Source organism: Megalopta genalis, chromosome 3 (assembly GCF_051020955.1).
Source record: "Megalopta genalis isolate 19385.01 chromosome 3, iyMegGena1_principal, whole genome shotgun sequence".
NCBI classification, from domain to species: Eukaryota; Metazoa; Arthropoda; class Insecta; order Hymenoptera; family Halictidae; genus Megalopta; species Megalopta genalis.
In genome coordinates this window covers 32,169,691-32,182,076 of record NC_135015.1, presented here as the reverse complement: position 1 = coordinate 32,182,076, position 12,386 = coordinate 32,169,691, and positions in this window count along the sequence as shown.

The following is a 12,386-nucleotide window of genomic DNA, read 5'->3' as shown; positions in this document are numbered from 1 at the left end:
TATCCTTCGTTGAATGTGCAATTATTGAGATTCCAGCACTGTCGGAGCCTCGTTAACACTACATTTACGGGACCCGTCATTTTAACGGGTTAAATCTTTTAATTTGCGGTTGTTCGTATCGTAAAGATACATTTATGACTTATACATACAAGGTGTCCCAAAAATGTCTCGCAATCCGGAAACGGCGGGTTCCTCGGATCGTTTGAAGCAACTTCTTCCTTTACAGAACTGTTCTCCGAGGCACCGTTAACGAGTTATTAACGAAAAATAGTGACCAATAAGAATCGAGCACGGCTGACGCGAGGCGGCCCAGCCAGCCAGCGCACGAAGCCCAGTTCCGTTCATTGGCTCGGTCGCCTCGCGCCAGCCGAGCTCGCCTCTCATTGGTCACTGTTTTTCGTTAATAACTCGTTAAAGGTGCCTCGGAGAAAATTTTTGTAAAAGAAAAAGTTGCTTTAAATGACCTGAGGAACCCGCCACTTTCGGATTGCGAAACATTTTTGGAACACCCTGTCTATTCAATTGCTGAAAATCAGAATAAATGTATTACTGTTACTTTTATAAACTAATATAAAACAGCCGTTTCTCGTGCTCCCTACATTTATGTATTAATATTTACCCAGCTTTCGGCTGCAGATTTTTGGAAATCGCGCACGCTGCGAGGAACGTGTAACTGCTACGCGACCATAAGTGATCGATCACTTGAAAATATGTTTTCGTCGCAGAAAGGGCGACGGTTTGGATAAAAATTTCCCGCTGATGTTGCGTTAATAGATTTTTCTCAGAATTAAAAGGACGGTCAAGCTCCGAGATCACGCGCTGTTCGCAAATCGTTTCCGAGCGGTCGCGCATGATTCAGAGGCCGTCGTCGCATGATCCAGTCGACGGGCGAACAAGTAGTTGACGCAGAGTTTAAACGGCCGGCGAGCTCCATCGGAAATCTTTGATACGATACAGAGGGAGCGCTGATAAATCAGGCGGGACGGGGGCGCGGGCGCAAAAACGAGACAGTTCCCGTTTTTACGACGGGCGAAACTGCGCAAAAAGTGCTTAAGCGAGGCAAACTGAATTCCATTTCGTCTCGCTTCGTAGCACGGACTTCGAGCCGGGGGTTATCAACAGATCGTCGCGCCATCAGGAAACTTTTTTTACAGTTTCAATCCGCCGCCGCGATCCGCCGTGTTCAAACGTGAAACGACTTTCCTCTCTTCCGGGACAATTCCGCGGGGATTGATTCGCGAAATTAGGTGAACACTCGTGCTTATACCCGTGACCGAGCATCCTACGCCGTTTCGAAAATACTCTCCGCGAGAAGTCGTAAAACTTGTTACGCCGCCATTTCGTGGAATAATTGAGGGGATCGCTCGGCGCGCCGATAAAAAGATTGTCGATATTCGAACTCGCGCAGCTCCGTCGTCAAAAATCGCACGGCGATCCGTTTCGGCTTGTTTTCAAGCGCAAAGTTTCCGCATCGACGTGACGTTAGCGAATTTTCGACAAGACGTTTCGATATTGTGCCGCGGGTCCAAAAACATCGCTCGGGTCGCTGCATTTTCCTGCGATAATCGGAGAAATTCACGCGCGTCTGCGAACCGAGAAACATTTTTCCCGCGAACGAAACCACCGTAGATTCGAAGATTACAGCCTCTTCTGTAGAACGGCGTAAAAATCATCGACGTGCGATTTTTCCCCTCCGTTTTATCGAACTTCGAGCGAGAAGCGTGACTCGAAGTACATACGCTGTACAGAGCTGATTCCTCTTCCCATTCAAAGTTCGATAAAACGACGAAGAAAAAATCGTGGATCAATTTACTTTACGCCGTCGAAAAGAGTGGACTTCGGTCTACAAATTCGTTCTAGTCTCGCTCGGGGAAAGAAATTATTCGAATGCTGGACGGACTTCCAATGTTGCCGGACTTGTACACGGTCTCGAAATTATTTCCCCTCGTCCAAGGCAAATCCCGCGGCTGCTGTCAAGGATCTTTTTAGGATTGGACGATATCTATTACATATTAAATATGTATGAAAGATTATCGATTTCTTTGAGATGCCGAGAAGGATAGACGAAATATAACTCTAAGATAACGGATTAAGTCGCGCGTATTGAGGCGTAGCACACAAATGCTCGAACCGGAAGAAGGAAATGAAAACGCGCACTCTCGCACTCGCAACCGCAGATTCAAGTGTTTCCACAGTTCGCAAAAGGACGAAACTAAAATATGTAGGAGAGAGTTGGCACGAAGCGAAACAAAGCGATGTTATTATTTAACACGTTCGCTATCCGCGTCGCATGTGCGCGACGACCGCGACTTTGTATTTCGCGTGAAGAACACATCGAATGCATTTTGTGGATATACGTTTATATTTATTGTACGTAATTATTTGGTATTGTAATGTCTGTATATTGCACTATATTATTATAATAATACTATAATAATAGTATAATAATAGAGTATAATAATATATAATAATAATTATATTATTATATTATTATAATATATTATATTACATCTATATATTACTATATATCATCATGCTATGATATTTAGAGAATTCCTAGCTTTCCTTTGTAATAATAGTATAATAATATATAATAATAATTATATTATTATATCATTATAATATATTATATTACACATCTATATATTACTATATATTATCATGCTATGATATTTAGAGAATTCCTAGCTTTCCTTTGTAATAATAGTATAATAATAATAGTATAATAATAGAGTATAATAATATATAATAATAATTATATTATTATATTATTATAATATATTATATTACACATCTATATATTACTATATATTACCATGCTATGATATTTAGAGTATTCCTAGCTTTCGTTCAACCAGATTTCTATCGAATTTTTCAAGAGGATGCCACGTATTTAATACGATAAATACGATAAATATAACTATATATACTAGTTTCGCCAGTAGCAATCGCGTCGATCTCGTTCCCACAGCAGAGGAAACAAATGAAACGATATGGCGGAGACCGCAAAGAGCCAGACAGGACAGTCGAAGATCCCAATGCCGCGGGTAAATAAAATAAATCCCAGGACCGTCGGAGCCCTCCGTCGCGAGACGTCAGCGAAAGTGATCGCAGAAAGCCCCGAACAATCACACATCAAACGAACCGACGTCGTCGCCCTTCGGCGGGCGACAACGTCCCCTAAGATCACAGACTGCTGGCGCGGAGGGTGAAGCGATTCGAATTCGAAAAAAGAAGAAAGCATCGAGGGATCGGGATCAGTTTCGCGTCTCCGACGCAACCCTTTCGTCTTTGACCGTGATCCATCGGATGATGAGATCGGCTGGAAACGCGTCGCGTAAGGTGCGTGAAAATGATTTTTCTGGAGGCCCCGCGAAATGAGGGGCTGCGAGGGGGTGGCGGCGGTTAGACTTCGGCTTACACGAAGCAAGGGCTGTGACGTTCGACGCGATCGGAAGGGTGAACGGAAAGGATATCCTGGAGCGAGACGAGCGGACGCGTCGTTCGTTCGCTTTTCAGCCCCCCTTTCGCCGACCCTTTCGCCGGGATCCGCTGGAACGCCGGGGATGCCGAGGGGTGGGAAGACAGACGAAAAAAACCGCGTCGCTGCGAAATGTAGCGTTTCGCGTGGAACGAGAGTATCGGCTTGTGTTCGTCCATTTCACGGTTCGTAGTACGCGACGTTACGTTCGCGTACACTGATACACGTTGTCGGAGGGGCGGGACAGGGGGGGAGAGGGCCACGGGGATGGTTCGTCGACATTCGCGATCGGCGAACATCGCTCGACGCGGACGATACGGATCCACCCCCCGGTACGGCCGGCAAATTCTTCTTGTTTAATCCCGAATCGAACCGGCGACTCCCGTTCTCCCCCTGCCCCTGTTGCGCGTCGATTTTTCAACGTTCATTACAACCCCTCCCGCGAATTGCAAATCATTTGTCGCATTAGTTTCCGAGATACGCGAACGTCCGAACGATCGCCCGAGTTATCGATGAAAAATCGCCGATGCTCGAAGCGCTGCAACTTCGCGAGAAAAAATCGCAGGTCGATTTTTCGCGCGCCGTTTTGCAGCGAAGACCTCGCTCTTGAAAACTGTTGCAATTAGAGGCGCGACAAAAAAATGTACGCACTTCGACAGAGACTTTTTGCGATCTAGAGATTTTGTCGGTCGTTTGGCCGTTTCACCGCTTTCGCGGCTCGAGTGGCGTTACAGCGTGGATCAAAAAAATCGTACGTCTACTTTTATAACACTGTTCTAAAGAGAAAACTCCGCTCTTCGAATCCGCGCTAGTTTCAGCAACAACAAAAATTTTCTAGAGCTTCCAGAGACTTCGAAATACTTCGAATCGCCGGCGAATCGAAGAACTCTTCGGCTCGATCGATCGCTCGTCGTTCATACTGCGCTGGACTAAAATCGTAGATCAATTCTGGCGACGTCGTTTGAAAGCGGAGACTCTATTCTATGCGTCCGCGTCGGTTCCACAGAGAAAACGTTTCAGACGGTGCAGAGGTTGCCGAATTCGCGGTGCCGACCGAGCAGTCGACGATGCTCGCTATCGAATCGGGCGTTATCCGGGCCATGGTCGGTCCCCGTTCGCGTCTAGAGAAAATCGAGTAGGCTCGGAAGTAGCGCAAACAAATAGCGCGAATAGAGGCGGCACACTTTATCAACGAAGGCGACGGCGGCGGATATCGTGGACGAGGTAGGAAGAGGTGGATCGGTTCGTAGAGGCGTGTGCCTCGTCGGGTTAACCGGCCGGAAAGACTGAGCCCCGCTTAAGTATCGAATTGCTCCTGGGTTTCTATGGGTAGGTTGATACTGTATAGGGAAGTTCCCGGTACGCGGATGCATCCGGGGTAGCGAGCTAGGCGTAGATATAGCCGACGGGAACGAAACGTCTGCGCGCGAAGTCCCCCGTCGAATTCGACTGATATTATGCGCCGGGCGGGGAACGTGGGAACGCTGACGAACGTAATCGCATTAAGGCCGCAACAAATTTCGACGCCGCACTGTCTGGATGCTTATTGCTTACGTGAGCATCCCCCGGTGCATTCTCGAGCCGGGGCCTGGTACCTGTCGGCGAACCGCGTTCCGATCGTCAGACGCAACGGCCTCGCGAAATTTCAATAGCGACGCGAGGCTCGCCTTTCGAGCTCATTACGCTCGCCGGCGACTCGTTCGCGTTTCGCTCGTTCGTTCGACCGACCGATGCTTCCGGCAGAATGCCGAGCCGAGCCGAGCCGATTCGATCCGATTCGAACCGATCGACGGGAAAATACCGACAGCAAATTATCCACTTGTCGCGATTATACGATCGTTCGTTTTGCTCGGTCGATGCCCGCCGCGGAAAATATCGCCGGCAAAAATACCCACGCGGAAAAGCCCATTCTGCGTTTTTATTTGCCCCGAGTCGGTGAATGCATAACAGCTGCTCCGGGCAACGAGAGAAAACGGATTAACGGGGCTGTTCTAGCGTAAATTAGAGTTGGACTTTGTTTAACGGTATTTCGGATTTTTGTTATAGACGATGAAACTATAGCACGCCCCTTTTCGCAGTTGCGTTTACAACGTTTATTTAGGCGCGCGGAGACTATTGTGTTCTGAATTTTCACGCGTGCCACGGATTCGGATTCGTGGTCTATCGATAACAACGCGGTGTGTATATCAGTTTCTCGACCGGATGATCGAGATAGTGATACTCGTCTCGCGTTACGTTATTGTATCGCGTTATTAACGTATGTTCGAATCACCTTCCACGAATGTCCCGCGTCGTGGAAATGATTTCACGGGCGACCTACCACGTGAAATCGTTCGATGTTATTGCAAACGGAAATGTTTCTTAAAACGGTATTTTAACACGTGTTGAAAAATCGGAATAAATGTCTTATTGTTGCTTTTATAAACTAGTATAAAAAAGCTGTTCTTTGTGCTTCGTAAATCTTGTGTCAAATCAGACATACGAATGATCTGAATAAAATTTAATCTGTCATTATCATAACCGAATCAACGCTTTAACTTCTTATGACCTATAAAATACGGAAACTAAATTTTTTAATTTCTATGATAATTGTTTGATGTATCTATTTATCGATTTGCTTTGATCTCGTTCGAAGACTTGAGAAACGCGTTGCAAGGATGAAAAAAAATTGAGAAATTGACACACAGTAAAGCTCCCGTTGTTTTGTGAAATATTTCCTGTTGTTTATAAACATTTCCCTTGCGCAAAAGATTCTATACAAAAGCCATCGACGTAAAATTAAATATAATAATTAGTATATAATAATAATAACGAGCACAGTGATTGATACACTTACCTTAATACAGTAATGTCCCCCTAATTGACGCTCAGATTGTGCAGAAAAATGGACAATTTGGGAAGATTATTCGTCGATTATTCCAACCTCACGGCTCGCTTTTATAATTGTTGACAATGCGTAACTATAAAAACGAACCGCATGGCTACAATTAATCGTATCTCCTCTTCCCACATTGCCCATTTTTGTGGACGATCTGAGCGTCAATTAGAGAGACATTACCGTACATCGTTGCTCTCGTCTCGTTGACACGTAAAGATCCACGGACAGGCAACGACCGTAATATTATACAGCGGCAGCCATACTGGCAGGGTGACCGAGGGTGCCGCAGCGATTGTATACAACAGGCGCGTCAGTCATCTGCTCGATACCGGTTACGTTTACAGTTTTTTTTTTGTTTCTTTTCAATTCCGCCTGTACGCCGTTCCCGGCGAGTTAACAACGGCCAATGGAAGCGTTTCATTACGGGTGTACGTCGATCGGGGCCGTGTTCGGGGCGTACGGCGGCCCCGGTTTATCGCGTTTGTTTACCCCTCTCGGTCCGCTGATTTCCGGAAATCCGCGGAAAATCATCGAGCGCCGGTTAAACGCGCCGCTCCGCTGTCGTTTCAGGCCCTCGAACGATTAGCGAGCGTCGAGAACGGTGGTGGTTTCGGTTAAACGAGCAACGGCTAAGGGCCGATTCACGGCCGCTTAACAGCCGCGTTTTTGCTCATTCCGCTTATGTGCTCGCCGGACCCGAACGTTGTGTCGCCGCCGTTAGGCAACGCGATGATCCGGGCTCGTAATCTGCGGGGCGGGGAGGCTGGGCGGTTTATTTTGCGAGATCGGAGATCGTCGGATCCGATAATCGAGCGGAAAATGAAACGGCAAATATTGACACGGTCGCATGATTAACCGGCGCGCGTGTACACGCAGATAAAATTGTTTATCGCGGCGGGAAACGACGCGGAAAACGATCGGCCCGACACGTGTATCGCTAATTACGCTCCTTTTTTCGAAGCCGCTCCGTGCGCGCGACGCGCGCGCCAGATAAAGAGATTTTTCTGCGCGCAGCCCGAGAAAACCACCGCGCAACTCCCTGTTAATGTCTCCACTTTGTTTCTATTTTAATTAAACATCCACCCGACGGCGCTGGCTCCGCGGTTACGGGAGCAGCCGGCTCTCGCGCTGTATTATTCGTTACAAAGAAAACTTCGTTCGCGCGCGGCTCAATTTTCCGAAACAGAAAACGCGCCGCGAACTTTCGCCGCGACGGAATAACCTGTCTATAGCCGCGCCGCCGACGTTAATGAAATCCGAATTCAACGGTATTCGAGACACGCGTCGGCCGACAAATGTGACACGCGTTTCGCGGAGAATTATGGTACACCCGCGGGAACGACAAAAATTTGATTTCCCGATTTTCCGATCAATCGGTACATTGATTGTTCCATAATCCTATCGCCACGTTTCATTTTTCATTCCGACGCGATTCATTTCTATCAGAAATGTTTAAAATTCGCAGTTCAGCGATTTCGATTCGCGATGATAATTTATTGACGTTCACTGGGTGTCCTAAAATTATGTTTCCGAGAAACGAGGGATTCCTGAGGTCATTCGAAGCAACTTTTTCCTCAGCGGAAATTCAATCCGAGGCTTCGTTTGCGAGTTATCGACGAAAAACACTGGCCAATGGGAGGCGAGCTCAGCTGGCGCAAGGCGGACCATGCCACCGAGCGGTAGAAACCTGATTGGTTCGGCCGCCTAGCGCTAGGCGAGCTCGCCTCTCATTGGTCAGCGTTTTTCGTTAATAACTCGTAAACGAAGCGGCGGATCGCATTTTCGCTAAGGAAAAAGTTACTTCAAATGACCTTAGGGATCCAACTGTTACTATAATTGTAGTAGTATTAATATAATAGTATAATTAATATTGATACAATATCATCAAGCCACCAGATTTTTATCTCATTTCTTTTCTACGTATTATTTCCAACTCGTTGCAGTTACCAACAAAGGAAGGAAAATCTTATTTCGCCGACATTTGTTGCATTTTCATTTTGCCGAAAGATCCGCAGTCCGGCGATTAACCACGACTCGACCGGTCTCGATTATGCGGGGACTCGTGCAGAAAGTATTCGCAGTGCCTTTTAATCGCGATTAAAAATAGGGCGGCCGGGGTTCCATCGGGCGAGATGATAGTTGAATAATTTAGGGAGCCGCTGCGGGTAACGTAACGATCCCGCAGAGGTTAATAGTCGTCTCGGTAGAATCCCTAGGAAATTCGAAAAGAACGGGGACGCGACTCTATTCGCGCGTCACGCTCGATCCCTCATCGAAATCCGCTCGGCGCCGGCTCGAAGATAATTCGCAGCCTCTGTAGCCGGATCGCTGGTGCAACGTAAGGCCGTCTTCCCTTTTTACGAGGGACTTTCGCGAACACGCCCGCATCTCTCCATCCGTACCTATTAGCCAGGAAGATTTCATAAAATGCACGCGGCCCATTCCCAGGGATCGAAGAATGCCGGGTTTCCATCGTAATTTTCCGTCGCCGTTCGAAAAAGTCGGGCGAATCCTTCGCCGGCATTTTTTGATCGTCCCGGCGACGGGTTACAGTTCTCTATTCGCCTCGTGTCGAACCCTTTCGCTGGCTCTCGTCGACGGTGATTAGTAGACAACGAAATGAAAACGATCTCCGTCGGTTGCAACGAACGCGATTCGATTTCCTTCTTCCTTAAATAATTTCCGTGCGCTGAGAACAACAGACAGATGTCTTCAAAATTCTTTTAATATTCCCGTTGCTTTAAATTTCGCGGAATTAATTTTTATTATAAACGCACAACAGCCGTCTTTATCACCCATCAATTTTATTTTTCAACGCGTCCTCCTTGCGTTTCATGCGCGATGAAACACGCCAAAAACCACTTCACCGTGACAAAAGGAAATTACAATTTCTTTAGAACCGATTGAAAAACCAATAAATAGATCATCGTAATATCCCCGATCTTCTCCAAAATATCAGAGAGCAGACTCCTATAAAAAAAAACAAAATTCTTCGACGAACGTTCCAACACGAATGACCGCGTGTCACCACGAAAAAAGAGACAAAGGGATGCACCGACATAAGCTGGCCTCTCGACGAATTTCGTTCGGTCGTTCCAGCAGTTCGAGGTTTCCCATTCAATCGTATCGGATTATTTAATCGGCCCTCTGCGACGGTAATTAGCGAAACGCGTTCGCCGTAGTAGTTCTGAAATTTTCGCCGGCCGGCGTCGCGCCGGAAATTGGTTCGGTTAATGATTTCCGCGTCTAAGAAACCTTAGGATAACGGCCAAATAATTCCGGGAAATTGCGGGAATATTTGCCGTTGCGATACACCGAGTTGCAGCTGCATTAAACGCATAAAATGCGCCGGCCTGCGCCGGGCGTATTCGAGGCATGCGAGATCCTCGGGACACTTTGAGCGTCGTCGGCAGAATGCAAAAAGTCCGTGGCACGCGGAATTGTGGGAAACGTTATACCGCGAATAAAATGTCCGTCCTCTCTTCGAACGAAAGTTCGCGAGTCGGAAGCGGAATATCTGAGATACGAGATCCGCGGCACCGGTTCGATCATCGTACGCTAATCGAAATTAACGCGTCGCGGCTCTTTGTTCGCGTGCCGGCACGTATCACGCGCGTCAGCTAATTACCCATCGACGGGCGCCGTAATGAAATGTTTTATGGAAATACGTCGGGTCTTTGATCGGAACATCGTATGTTTTTAACCGTGCCGCTTTTGTAATTATTCTCGTTCGTTAATAACAACCGCGAAACCGCGCCGCGCCGGTCCGAATGAAGCTTCCAGCGGTTTAATCAAAAACAGCTTCGCGTGCGGATGATACATTAATTAGTCCCGCGATTTTTTCCCGCGGCCGTCCGAATGCCGTTTCAACGGTTTAATCAAGAATCTCAGTTCTCGGGTAATTGAAATTTCGGGTCTTCCGTGCTCGCCCGGCGACGAAATCGTACGTGTACGCGAAACCGTACGTTTACGCGAAATCGTGCATTCGCACGGGAATCGTACGTTTATACGAAATCAATGAAGGGGACACGCGTTCCGTCCGATTATTCGAACTATAATATAATGCGGATCGGACGAACCAGCGTCGGAAAGTAACGGGACGCGCGCGCGCGATGCCCCGGGGCCACGAGGCAATTAAATGAAAACCTATGCTAATGAGCACGGATCTCGATGTATTGTGGCCCGTGCACACGTACCGGCCAGGTGTTAATTGAGGCATAGATCCGTTGGTCAACCGGCGGGCCGATCGATTGGCACGATTTAGGCGGTCCGTTTGTTCGGTTTGTTTGTTTCGCGTTCCTGCGGCCGTTTGCCGGCCCTCTGCCGCGCGTCGCCTCGGGCCTGCGTACTCTTCAATCGCGATTCAAGAACCTCCGACATCGATGCGAGACCCTTCAACCTCGACCTTTTCTTCTCGACGATTTCGTCGACGGACGAAGGGCCGTCGACATTCCCCGCGTCGCTGTACGAAACGACGCGACGCGGTACGTTCGCGTTTCCGATTCTCATTTTTCACCAATTAGCTGTTTCCGACGGGAACACATTAAGTACAAATTAGATGAAATCATTCTTAAATCGGTGAAATCGAATAAAAGGAATTACTTTTGAATGATGGATACGAATAAATGGAATATTTCAACTTTTTATAAAAGGTTAAAGACACGCGATGTTCCGGGTTTTTTTTGCGAATACCTTGAAAAATCATCAAAATTTCTGCTAATCAACAGTTAAAACTAATTAAGGACGGAACTGAGACTCAACTGCGGACGGAAGCGTACAAATTATGAAGGAATGCCGACATTTTGTCTCGTCGGAAGCTGCTAGCTGAACCAGCTGACCGGTCAAGTTATAAGTAATCGAAGAAATTACAATCAAAGAAGCTATCGTTAAAGAAATTACAGTTGACTAAATAAGTGAATATTAACGATACAATTAAAAGATGAAACAGTCGTTCCATTGGAACCGAATTCTATGTACCATAACAGCGACACCGTACACTTTTCAAAGAGATTGCAACGGCAAACTGGTCAAATGAAACTTTCAATCGCCCTGCGATCTAGTTGATTCGTTTTTTAGATTGCCACGCTAATCCATGGCGTTTATTTAGCCGTTTTATGCGCGTCCAATTGAACGGACAGCCGATGTCGTTTCTACGGGATAGAATCCGCGGCATAGAATTCTTTGTTGAACAGATACGTATTTCGCGTACGAGTACAGCAATTTCTCCCGGAAATGCCGTATTTCGGGTTACCGGGAATTTCCTACGTGTGTGCCAGTCCTGCGTCTGTGCAATTTATCGCTAGCTCGATGCTCTAACGTGGAAAACACGTTGAAATTCGGGTGCGGATATTTAAGGAACGAACGGGAAGACGGGTTTTTCCGTCGGATCCGGGAATGGAATTAATTTGCATACAGGGATACAGGAATTCTGCCGTACGAAACGACCGTTTTGATAGGGTAGTAGAAGGCGGGAGAGGCCATACACGTTTCGCAACTTCCAGCCTTGAGCACACCCGAATGCCTCCATACTCGCTCGTTTACTTGTAGTTTCTGCCTTGTGTACGGAGTATCTGTATGCGTGGGTTGCGACTACCGTTCGCACGTACCGGGTGACGTCCGATGTAATCCCTTAAAATGGCCCAGCAGCCCCGGGACGACCGGAAATTTCCGCAGGTAATTTCTATTAGCGAGAAAAACTCGCCGCGCGATTAACACCGCGCGCGCGATATTTTTCGCAGTTCCGTGCTCCTCCATTTCTGCTCGATTTCTAATCACGCTGCTGACTTTGCCGCGCTCGTAATCGGCCCGTGCGCAATTATGGCACTTCGATAATCAAATAATTAGCCGAAGTGCTTCGCGATTAACCTGAAGGTTTTTACGCGCTTTATGATGCTCGAAGGCAATTTAAAGGAGTGCACGGTTTCGAATATGATTATAACAATAGATTTACGGTGTAGAGATACGTCGATTTAACTTTGAAGTAACCTCCTTCGTTATGCGAATTAAAGAAATTGTTAGGACTACCTA